Here is a 12,213-nt window from a genome sequence, read left to right on the forward strand (position 1 = left end):
TGCGAAGAAGTGAGGCGAATCGCCGACGAACATTGCTTTCACACCAAGCGCGGAACGATTTATCGCCTTGTGTCTTCACGCTAGGTGGCGCTAACCAACAATGCATTTTTCCTCAGTTATGTCTTGTATATGGATTTAACATCATTCGCTGCTCAATATACAGCATTAAATTAAGACAAATAAAGTTTGGTTCTATGCCAGAAACACAAACTAACTATAATGCTTACAAGAAAACATTAAAATACAAACAGAAGTAGCATCAAGCCACATTTGAAAATTTATGTAGGCTACATTAATTATTAATGTTTTTGCTTAAAACCCACTTTAAACCATCACTGAGTGCTGCTTAACTTCCGATTGTGATCTATAGTTGATTTTGATTTTATAATAGGCAGACAAGCACTCTTTTTATCTTTAATAACGCCACACTGCTTATTGTCATAAACATACTTTATTGTTATAAAAATACAGAGCTGCGTACAAAACGCATACAGAAAATATATCGTCATAATCATATATCTATTTGCTTTCATATTTCATGTGTAGAAATATATTTCACTCGATTTTTTTAATAGGGAAGATCTAGAGAATTAACGCGCTCTGACTCATAACATGCACACACGTGGAAGAAAAGTGGAGACTTAATATAAATTATATTAAGAACATGTGAGAATAAATCTGTTCTCAGATACCAAAGATAACAAGAAGTTGGCATCCACTCTCTTCTCTCTCGGAATCGCTCCGAATACTCTTCTTCGGTGTTTGTTTACACTGGTTTTCAAAACAGCGCCACCTTGCCTTTTTGCGCAACAGTAGCTGCTCCACGCACATGATCTAAACTCAAATTTGATTGGACAGCCCATTTTATCGAGGAGCGACGGGGAAAAAATACACACACGACGAAAAAACAAATCTTCACTTTTTCTTCGCTTTGGTGTGAATAGCCCCATTATCATATGGATGTCCATTGGATGTTCTAAAATATATGACTGAATTTGTATTTAACACGAAAACAATTTAATAGAAAAATTGTAAGTTACTAATTTGAATGCTTAGTTATTCAAACAGCAGCTACAAAAAAACGAGCAAAGAATATTTACATTATCAAAAAACATTTTCACTGACTTAAGTCTAGCTGGAGTTTATGCACTTTACGAATCTCTTATACTTACATCACACGTAGATTATAAGGGAATTTGCGAGAGGGCAGAATTCAGTCAGTGAGCACACTGAACAACAAAACTCTGGTGTTTCAGGAGGACTCATCTGAACAACTCTGACTGGCCATTGCATTCATAAACTCAACGGAATCGTGTGTGATTGGTTATAATGAGCAACACTATAAAAACGCTAAAAAATAATAATCATCTTGCTTACTTCAAAGGCATTAGCCACAGGCAATATCTCTATACTATCGTCTATTTTGCACTTTTAAATATGTAACCATTGTTTCATATTGTGCATTTTTTTTTACATTAAGGGAACATGTTATTATAACAAACTATAATTATAACAAATACATTAAAACAAAGACCATTGTAATCACGACTAGCAAAATGGCACATTAAGGTGGAATAAAACGTTAAAATATTAAAAACCAATAACACAAGTGACATTTATAGCGTTTTGTTCAAAATGTAAACAACTACATTTAGCACCATTGTGCTTCTTTCAGCAAAAGATAATCTACATTTACGACCTTGGAACGATAAATCGTCACCTATCACAGTAATCTTTAGTAGAATCTCTTTTTAATGTAATTTTACAATATACAAATCTCTCCATTTATGCGTCATAAACAGCCAAGTGGTTTACAGGAGGGCTAATTGTTGCTTAAATTATACACCTCCACCGCAGTTTAGGGTAAAACGCCGATTAAGATGGAACGCACAGGAATGTTATTGCGATATTGCTCCTTCAGTTTCAACAAAGCTGCAGAGACAACCGCCCAGGCCTCCCCAATTTTCGCCTGGAAGGTCACCTCTCCAGTGTTTGAGTGTCTGAAGCCGTTGGCTGCTCCTGAACCGTTTGGCTCTTTCTCCACTAGCAAACAGCCCCACAATGTACCTCAATCGCTCTTAAATCTATTTTTAAACGGTTTTATTCCAATCCACGCCGATGCAAACGGGACCGGACGCTTGTTTGGGAATTTATCTGACGATCTGCCGCCTCAAAGAAGCTTTATAACGCTTTGTTTGAGCGGTATTTGACAAAATAATCGAGGAGGAGGAAATTCCACACAAGCTGTGAAAGGCAGCCCTCGCGCTCATCCGGGTATTAAAGTGAGTGTTTTCTTCATTTTACTCGTTATATCGATAATATAGCAGCATATGTGCATTAATGTACCTCTGTGTGTTTTTAATAATAACATATAGCGATTTATAATTTGGCAAGGGCATTTCTTTTGGAGGATCTCGCTGGGTGGGGGATGGGCAACAGTGTGTGTGCGCGTGAGTGTGTGTGTGCGCGTGAGTAAATGCAGCACCACTTTAGATTGTTTAGTAGTTTAGGTGTGTTCAAAACTTAATTTCATTAGACATTAGTGTCTAACGATGACACTATTTTAAGGCAATTATGCATTAAATTGACTTCCTTGCACCTGATGTTATATTAATTATTGTTATTTTAATATAATTTAATATTAGTCAGTTTATTTGAACATTTATTCTAATATGCATCATAAAATCTACTCAAGTTGATTTCTCTCACATAAATGCTCTTCTTTTATTCTGTATAAATGATGCACCTCTTGAAAACATGGTGTTTATTTGTGAGTTACACTCATTTGTTATTTAAGGAAGTGAATATACCATTATTTGAACATTGTGTGAATAATAATCAGTGTTTATTATAAGACTGTAAATGAAGATGAGCTTGAGCACATGACAGTGTTGTGGGCAATGCACTAAACTCTATGAGAGTGGGGGAGGGGAGCTCAACTCACATTGAGTGTTTGGACAAGCAAGAGTGTGTGTTGAATGACAGTATCATGGATTTATAATTATTTACACCGTAAAGTGATATTTCTTAGTATGCACACTGATTATATACACTGTCATTGTCAGATCATGCAATGCATATGATTACATTTGACACCAACACAAACTACTACTTGTGGCTTATTTTATATTTTACAGTCACTCAGAGAGTGCAGTTGTATTTTTTAGTGTGAAATGTTGGACTATATAAAATGTATGTGTGTGAGATATTTGGATCATAGTGTTTAGACTAAACCCCTGTGGGGGTGGGGAGCTCTGTACTGTGTGTGTGTGTGTGTGTGTAATTTGAAGGCCATGTGTGTTGGGAAACTCCCATTGTAATGGCTCACATGTAACCTATTTAGATCACAATCCTTAAAGTCATGTACTATTGGGGTTAGGTTAACCTAGCTCATTTTTACACAACCCCCCTCCAAAATTAGGCCTATAATAATATTCTGTAAAAATACAAACAAAGCATTTTTAATTATAAATACATTCTGCCTTTGATTCTACAAGTAGATGATTTTTGTCTCTCAGCCTTTGTTTGAAATCTGCGTCTCTCTCTAAGTGGAAGAGTGGCACGGTTATGTAACTAGTGCCTGAGAGTGGATTGAAGCAAGATGTGGGGGATGGGACAGACAGATCTGATCTATTGCGCTTTTCCCTCTTTTTTTCCCTCCCCCCTTTCCTTCATCGAGCAGAATCACAGTGGGCCAGCCGACGTCTTGAAATGTGACATTTGTGTCTGTGCTCTGTTGCGGACCCTGTTTTTGTTGAGCCTCAAGGTTGAGATGAGATGGGCAGATGGTGGTGTGAGCTTGAAAATGCCTGCCATGGTCTGTGCTTTCTTGAACAAGGCCTGTGTTATTTCCTGCAAGGTCATTGAGGAACACTGTTGCTGTAACTTGTCTAGTAGTGCAATTCGATACAGTATAAAACATGTAAAGTGGATTTTTAATGCGTCCACGTAAAGCAGCAATAATAACTTTTTTAAAAAGTAAACCTTTTAATGTACGGAGGGCAACTAGTAAACTCATTTTGCCATGGTTTACCTCTTTGTTTTTGTTCTGCGGCACACAAGTGTTGCCCGGTGGGTTAGTTAACATGAAACCAAGCTCAAGTGAAGTTAAAGTGACTCTCAGGTCTGTTTGTTGAACGATTGGTGAATTATATGGTTGGTGGCCTGCTGTCACTTGCTGTGTTTTAAGTAACTCTGTATTGTAACTGCACACTGCTATATCAGTTTAACCACCTTATTTTTCAGCATAGAAGTACGCTATTTTTTGTCAATACTCAAGACTTCTGATTTATTAGAACCCCCACCACCACAATTTCTCAGGACCTGAAGTGGGACAATCACATTGAGTCCATTGTGAAAAAGGCCCAGCAGAGGTTGTACTTCCTTCGCCAGCTGAGGAAGTTCAACCTGCCCCAAGAGCTGCTGAAACAGTTCTACTCCATCATTTGAATCTGTCCTCTGCACGTCAATGACTGTCTGGTTCAGCTCAGCTACATTTCTAGGGTAATATGGTTTTCATATGGTTTAGTCCATTCATAAAAACTGAATTTACTCTATAGCGCGGTATGCAACAGAATTCATAAATGTTTGGATGAATAGAAGAAGGTCTGTCACTTAATTCAAATCGCGATATAAACTAGTGTATGTGAATCTTAAAACGCAAAAAGTTTAAATATGAATCCTGCATGTTCCGTTAGCCTCGGTATGTATGAATGGCGGAGATGCGGTTTTGTTTACTTCACAAATACTGAAGCACACGTGCACTCGTGGTGATTTTCGGCCTCTGCATCTCACTACATGAACACATGAACTTACAGGCTGTGAGAGTCACTTCATGAGAATTTTACCGTTTCGTTTGAGAAAACTAGCATCATATCATACTTAGGGCTGGGCGATATGGCTGAAAACTGTATCACGATATCAGTGTTTCATATCGGTCGATATCGATAATTATTGATATTGCTTTTAAGGTGGTACATCAAGTTCGTGGTATTACCAGTCTTGGCGGGGACGACGGTCTTGCATAATTTGCAGACGACATTTGGTCTGACTACGGTCAGACTTATAATATCCAAAAACTGCCATACTGGGAGCTGACTTTCTCTTATTTACAATTTCCTCGCTCGCTGCGGCACTCATTTTCTGCTTATGAAGAAGAATCCAGCAGACCAGCCAATAGGGTCTGCAGACGTGCACTCTCAGCCGCGCGTGCGCACTTTTTTTTTTTTTGTTTTTTTTGTTAGTTTTTTTTGCGCGTGCGCACTTAGACACGAGACAATACTGTTACATGATTGGCTGTTAGCGTGTCACTCCCTACGTTGCTAGGTTACCAGAGAGCGAGTGCCTTTGTTAATGCAACCAAACTTGCTTCGCAGCCTTTGTTTTCTTCCGACGAAGAATAAAAAATATCGAACGTTTTATCGAACACATTTTTTATTGATATCGTTCACGTGTCTATCGCGATACATATCGTTATCGTTTTATCGCCCAGCCCTAATCATACTGTATACACAGAAACTTCACGGCAACCTGTCAAAATAAAAGTGCGGCTTAACATGTAACAGAAATATCTTACTCTTGTATTACTTTTGTGCAGTATAATGTACGTCTTTATTCCATTTACTGACAAATTTAAATAAAGCAATTACATGATAAAAATAATTATTACAACCACATTAACCACTTAATTGTAGAAAAAAATACAATTATTAAAACTTTTTTTAAGGAATATTCACACAATTTTTCTACCATATATTAATTTTAACAGTAACAATGGCATGTTTTTACATTATAATTAAGGTCGATACAGTAGAATGCAAACAATTTTTGGAATATTAAAGTAGTAGGTTATACGTGTATTAAATGCGTACAGGAAATTTGACCTACTATTTACAGTAGAGTTGTCTTTTGGTAGTGGATAGTTTTTTGTAGTTGGGGGAATTTTAGTGAAACCACCAAAACGTTTCAGTTAAAAAGGCTGTTTTGTCTGTGATGTCATACATGACCTTTTCAAAAAAAAAAAAAAAGCTAATACTTGTAAGTTATAAAATTCTTTCCACTTTGCTAAATATAGATTAAAATATAGGCTTTAAAAACCCAATGGTTCACTAAAAAGTGTTTTAACATTCATCCCCTTTTGTTACATCAACACGTTAAAAAACAAACAAAAAACACACATGCATTCTGCTCCATTTTTTGTGCACCATCCAGCTATAACCTGAAACCAACCTAATAATTCAGGGCTTTCCTGTGACTTGTTAGTCAACTAGTTGTTCAGATGACCTATTAACTAGTTATGTTTTCAAATATGCAAATAATACATACATGTTTTACATAGAATACATAGAAGAGGTCTAAAATGATTGCAAAAATGTTTTCAAACAACTTTCTGTATGTTATCCCTATCTTTCATTGTTTTGACAAACAGAAACGTCAGCCATCGAGTGGTGTATTTACAGTAAGAATATGAAGCTTGTATAGAAGGAATTATTTTAGCATATAAAAAATGGCATCACCTTTAAATTAAGTGCGGCTTATGTGGAATTTGACACCTAATCAGATGAAGCCTTTTTCAGCACCTCGTCTATCTGGGTTATCGTGGCTCATATTATGGATCTGTGTGTGTGTGTGTTTGGGGGGAGGGGAATAGGCATCCCGCTGTAGAGAAGCAGGATGGTCCCTGGTGTGATTGACTTCACCATGGTCAGCTTCCCTCTGTGAATGATTCCCAGAAACTGCTAGCTGACTAAATTTAGATATCAGTTACAGCAAGTTCAGATTTGCTGTTATACATAGTTTTGCAGTGTTGTGAAAGCATGAAAAATAGCACAGCACAGTGTGGGGGACAAAATTCAGGTTGATGAGAGATACGACCTGAAGTATAAATTTAATAAACGACAAATATGGCTGTGTAATAAATATATATAGTCAAACTCTTTGACAGGCCAAAAGAACGATTTTCAAGGTACTCAAAGATAGAATTAGCAAAAGGACATTTTTGGGCGGGACTATCAGTGCGTAGTACCAATCAAAGATAGGGTTAGAGTTTGGGAAACCTGTTTGGACACATTCAGTGTTTACGCAACTGGTGGCACTGAAATTGCGCAACTTACCTTAAGGATAATATAAATATAAATATCATAAATATCATTCAACTATTTAGGAACTCTAAATTGATGGCTCATTTATTAACCAGCACAAATATGAGGCAGTAAAGCATATGCAGACTTTGAGGCATTGTTTTACTGAACTTGAATGTGAATCTTGTCTCATTATGTTGTCTGACCTCTGGCTGTTTACCTTTTGTCTATGTTGACTCAGGTTCTGTGAAACACAGATATGACCGTAAGTGGAAGTAAAACTTCAGCAAGTGACTTCCCCTTTTCTTTGCCAACGAGTAACACCGGTTCCTGGTTTTCTCATACTATCTTTCTGTTTTTTAGATCGTTTCATCATAAATTGGCAGTAGAATGATCTGCCTCCTTATTACTTATCATTTGTGCGGCGTGGTACCTTTTTAGGATGTTTATTAAGCATGACCCAATAAAGCATTTCTGGGCATTATGCAAATATTTTAGCGTGTGTTTACCATTCTTCAGACAGGTCCATGGGGCAGTCATATATCACATGTTGGTTTTATTTCCCATATTAAAGGTTATATACGAGCGAGAGCTTAAACTTGCAGACTGGTTGTTCATGTGCTCAGCTGTGGTGGTGTTTGGGGGATGGGTGGATTTCTGACCTGTGCTTTAGCTGTTCATTTGTCTCTTCCTGCTCTCTTGACAGACTAATGAAACCCCTGTAGTGCCCCTCCCCCCACCCACCCGGTCGCATGCTTTTGTTGTGTGTGACCTGAAGGTCAAGTTCAACATGTAAATCTGCAGCGGTCCCAAGTGTTCAAAGGCAGAGAGTTTTATCAGGAACTTACAATTCACCTCATGTGACATTCGTGGCAATTTGTGAATATTCATCAGTTTTCAGTAACATGATGTAACTTATTTTAGAAGAGTTATTATTGGATTTAGGCTAGGCAGTATACAGAATATTTGTGATTTTGCTGGCAATGTAAAATTAAATATATATTTGTTTGTTTGTTCGTTAAGTGTCCTTACCCTCCTTACCTCCCATCTCGTGTTTTAAGAGCTCTAAACTTAAAGAACAAATGATGTTAGTGTTGGTAAGTTCAGTTTGTTTCCACGAGTCAGTTCAGAGTATCTATTTTAGTAAATCAATTTCTAAAGCAAATTAAACTTGCATTTGCAATTTATTATTGAAATCAATCAATTTGGCAGTTTAATTGCATCTCTTTTACTAAAAATAATTGTCAATGGAACAGTTAAGAAAGTTTTAGTATAAGTTGGTATGTGTCGCGTGATGTAATTTAACATCACATTCATTAATAATCAGCAGAATAAACATGAAAACATTTATGCAAATAGAAATGATTCATTTATTTAGTAATTAAACTCTATGGAAAACATGCCTTGATTATTTTAACTAGATGATTTTCACTGTATTTTATATTTTGAATCTGTTGTTTAGTTGTGATGAAGATTATGCAGCTGCCACTTATTCAAGGGCTAATTCACAAGTGGCAAGATGTGCTTTTAATAAAATTTGGCAGTCTATGGAAGAATGGCTATATATACACTGTGTACTTTCAGGCTAGAATAGGCCTACATGTTTATTTACATATACAACCAACATTGTAACAGTACAAAGCTGGTTGAAAATCAGCGACCTTGTCCTTCAAACACAACATTAAAATGATGATTATGGCATTCTTTCTGGGTCTATGAATGTTTTATAGGCTTTGTTTTGTATTAGTTGAGCATAGACCTTAGTCAAGTCAGTCATTGAATTTGACATGGATGAAAAGGAAAAGACGTAAACTCATGACTAGGGCCGGGTATCGATTCAGATGTCCCGATTCGATTCGCAAGCTCTCAATTCGATTCTCAATTTTTTTTATTAAGGCCTTTCCACACTGAGCACGAAGCGAAAAAGCGAGGCGAATAGCCCGCTCGTTGCTTTCACACAGACCGTGAAACGATTGGTCGCCTTCTGCTAATTCACGCCTGCACGCTAGGTGGCGCCGAACAACAATGTATTTTTCCTCGGATATATAACACGTATGTGGATTTAACATCTAAATTATAATTATAGATAAATTATAATAAACAAAGTTTGGTTCTACACCAGAAACACGCTATCTATAATGCTTACAAGAATAGGCTACATACTAAAATATAATTAGAAGTACAATTAGCATCAAGCTACACTTGAAAATGTATTTAATTATTAACGAATTTGCTTATCCACTTTAAACCATCATCGAGTGCTTGTAATGACTTCTGATTGTGATTTTATAGTTGATTTTGATTCTATAATAATAAGCAGACACATGCGCTCTTTGTATGTTTAATAAGGCTACACTGCTAATATTAGTCATAAATATCCTTTATTTCTATAAAAAAATAAAATGAGCTGCATACAAAACACATACAGAAAATATATCGTCATAATCATGTCTATTTGCTTTCATATTTCATGTGTAGAAAAATATTTCACTCAATTTTATTTTTTTTTAAATATGGAAGATTTAGACTAGAGAGTGAACGCGCTCCGACTCGGGGCTCGCAAAATCGCTAGCCCGACGTCCCGGGGCTATTGTGTCTTCGGCTGTCTGTCGGGCTACCAAAATGAATCACCTCCCTGCCCGACGGGCTATCTTAAATACAGGGCTACCATGGGTCCTTAAAAACTCTTCAATTTAGTTGTATCAAGCTTAAGGCCATAAAAAGTTTTAAATACGTTAAATGGTATAAGAGTGTCTTAACTATAATTTCAAAATGTCTTAACTATAATTTCAAAAGGTCTTACAGTTGGGGACGGAAAGACAAGAATGGCAATAAAGCTGGATTAAACTTAAAAAGGCAATGATGTCATTGATGCACATTTCAAAGTCAAAACACGGCATGGATGTTTTTGTGAATGTATCTGAAGGGAACCGACTGTCCCCAGAAACGTTTCGTTGGCATTTTTATTTCATCTTACCTATAATGCCTGATAAAGCAGCGTTTATGAGCGCGGACGGTGCTGCTTTGTATACAGTTGCTAACAGGGGATTTCCCTGAGGGAAATAACCGCTATATTAAGCCCCTCCTAAAGCGCCACCTCATGGCAGAAAATTAATTTTCATTTCCAATAAGCCTTTCTTGCTGCTTATGGTCAGGTCAATGCAAATATCGACCCATGTTTTTAAGCAGCAAACACATAGGCCCGGTTTCACAGACAGGGCTTAAGACTAAGCTATCAATTACAGTTCTGGCACCGCCGTCTCAAGAGACTGTACAACGCCACATGCATTCACATCAGTGTTAACTCAGCGGAAACATTGGATCCGAAGCTTGCATTGGTTTTATGGGGTTTATGTTTCAAAAATGGAAAAAGGATGTGCCTGGGGTACTTGTAACACTGATTCCAGGTATTCTGAGAGGATGGGCAATATAATTTATTTCATTACATTTCCTGAATCCAAACAAAACGGAGCAAAATGTCCCTACGTATTCAACCCCAATACAAATGAAGACCAAAAACGTGCATTTTCCGTGCTTTAGCAATGTATCTCTGGCTAAAACTAGCTAACGTTAAAGTTAGTGAGTCCATGCTAATGTACAAACCTAAATAGCCGACTGTTCTCGTGTCTTGTACAGTGTAGGCAGGGTTCCCACGCTTCTTGAAAGTACTTGAAAGTACCTGAATATCAGACACATGGATTCAAGGCCTGGAAAGTACTTGAAAACAAATATAGGTCCTGGAAAGTGCTTGAAATAAATTTTAGTAGAATGGTGCCATTTCAAAAATGTTCCTATATGTGCTGTCAAAAACAAAATGAAACAGCGCTAATTATTGGGGTGGAGATGGGGTAGCGCGAGAAAAATCTTATCATGCGAGCTGACGCGCACATTGCGCAGCCCTGCATGAACCCTATGGAGAAGCAGTGCATTTGCGACTGAAACTACTGCGTGTGACTATGAAAGAATATTTAGGAGCACCAGTGCGACTGACCCGATCAGCATATTTGTGTTTGCGCTGAGGGGAGCTTCAAAGGTTTCTAACGTACTTGCAACGTGTTTTTGCAGCGGTGAGTAATGTATCACAGATATATCTGTTGATTCCTTGAACACAATGTTAATCAGAATCCACTCACTGCTCAAAACAAAGTGTACAGGGTGTAAATAAGAGATTCATTGTGCAGTGTAGAGAGCTGCGTTGATTATAATGGAACTTTGTGAGATCGCGATGAACAAAGGAGAGTGACAGCTTTTAATGATTAAGGGAGTTTGCAAATGTGATATTGATTTAATGCAACAAGTTAGTATTAAGTGACTTGCATTGTCTGAACACCATTGCCTGATTTTGCTCTATTTCGCCAAAGTCACAGCCGAGCCGCTGCGCATCTCCATTCAAACACAGTGTTGCTTCGTTTCTGTATCAATTGGCATTTTTTTGTTAACAACTGTCCACTGAGTTTCATTTTGTGGAACAGCAGCACAAAACAAAAATCAGCCGTACAAATTCAACACCCACCCCCCGGCAGACCCCCAAAAAATAAATAAACAAAACAACATAAATAACAACAATAAACATATTAATCAACATTAAAAGATAAACAACAAAACAATTTCCACTAAGATTTTAGAAAAGAAGACAACATCAGAAGCAGAAAGCCTTCACGCCAGATCCATGCATATGAGAAATGAATTGGCATTTTTAAACGAATCGGATTCAAGTATCCATTCATAAAGACAGTCACTTGCTTCGTTCCTGAATGATTCAGCCGGTTGCACTAATCAATTGAATGAATGATTCAGTGATAAAATCAGTGACTTGCTGCCACCTACTAGCAGTTTTCCTTATATTTTAAAGAATCTTTTCTGTTATTTAAATAATTTAATATTTCTATTCATAATGTTATATTTAATACATTAACCTCAACATGAAGTTATGAATTTAATTGCACTCATGCGTCCTCTGAGCCTCATTAAACGTCTGAAAATACACCTACAATCCACTCTTGTGTTCTTCTGTGCCACCTCTGTAGTACAAATATTTTTTTTAATACTGATTTAATTTGATTGGCAGCTTATTCTTATTCTACTTATTTTATTTTGTTGTTTTAATTCGAAATAAAAAAAAGCTTATAAATAT

General features: G+C 37.0%; 1 protein-coding gene across 3 annotated transcripts in view; it reads left to right on the forward strand.

Moving 5' to 3' along the window:
* Nucleotides 1–1,987: 1,987 nt before the first annotated feature.
* Nucleotides 1,988–12,213, forward strand: part of LOC306855423 (F-box-like/WD repeat-containing protein TBL1XR1) — a 73,419-nt gene continuing 63,193 nt past the window's right edge. For 2 of the 3 annotated variants that reach the window (XM_079394136.1, XM_079394138.1), the window contains exon 1: nt 1,988–2,282. The gene's annotated coding sequence lies outside the window, so the exon portion shown is untranslated. Of the gene's footprint in view, nt 2,283–4,320; nt 4,504–12,213 lie in introns of all 3 variants that reach the window. The other variant, XM_079394137.1, reaches the window with a different exon arrangement.

Source organism: Barbus barbus (assembly GCF_936440315.1).
Source record: "Barbus barbus genome assembly, chromosome: 35".
Classification (NCBI taxonomy): Eukaryota; Metazoa; Chordata; class Actinopteri; order Cypriniformes; family Cyprinidae; genus Barbus; species Barbus barbus.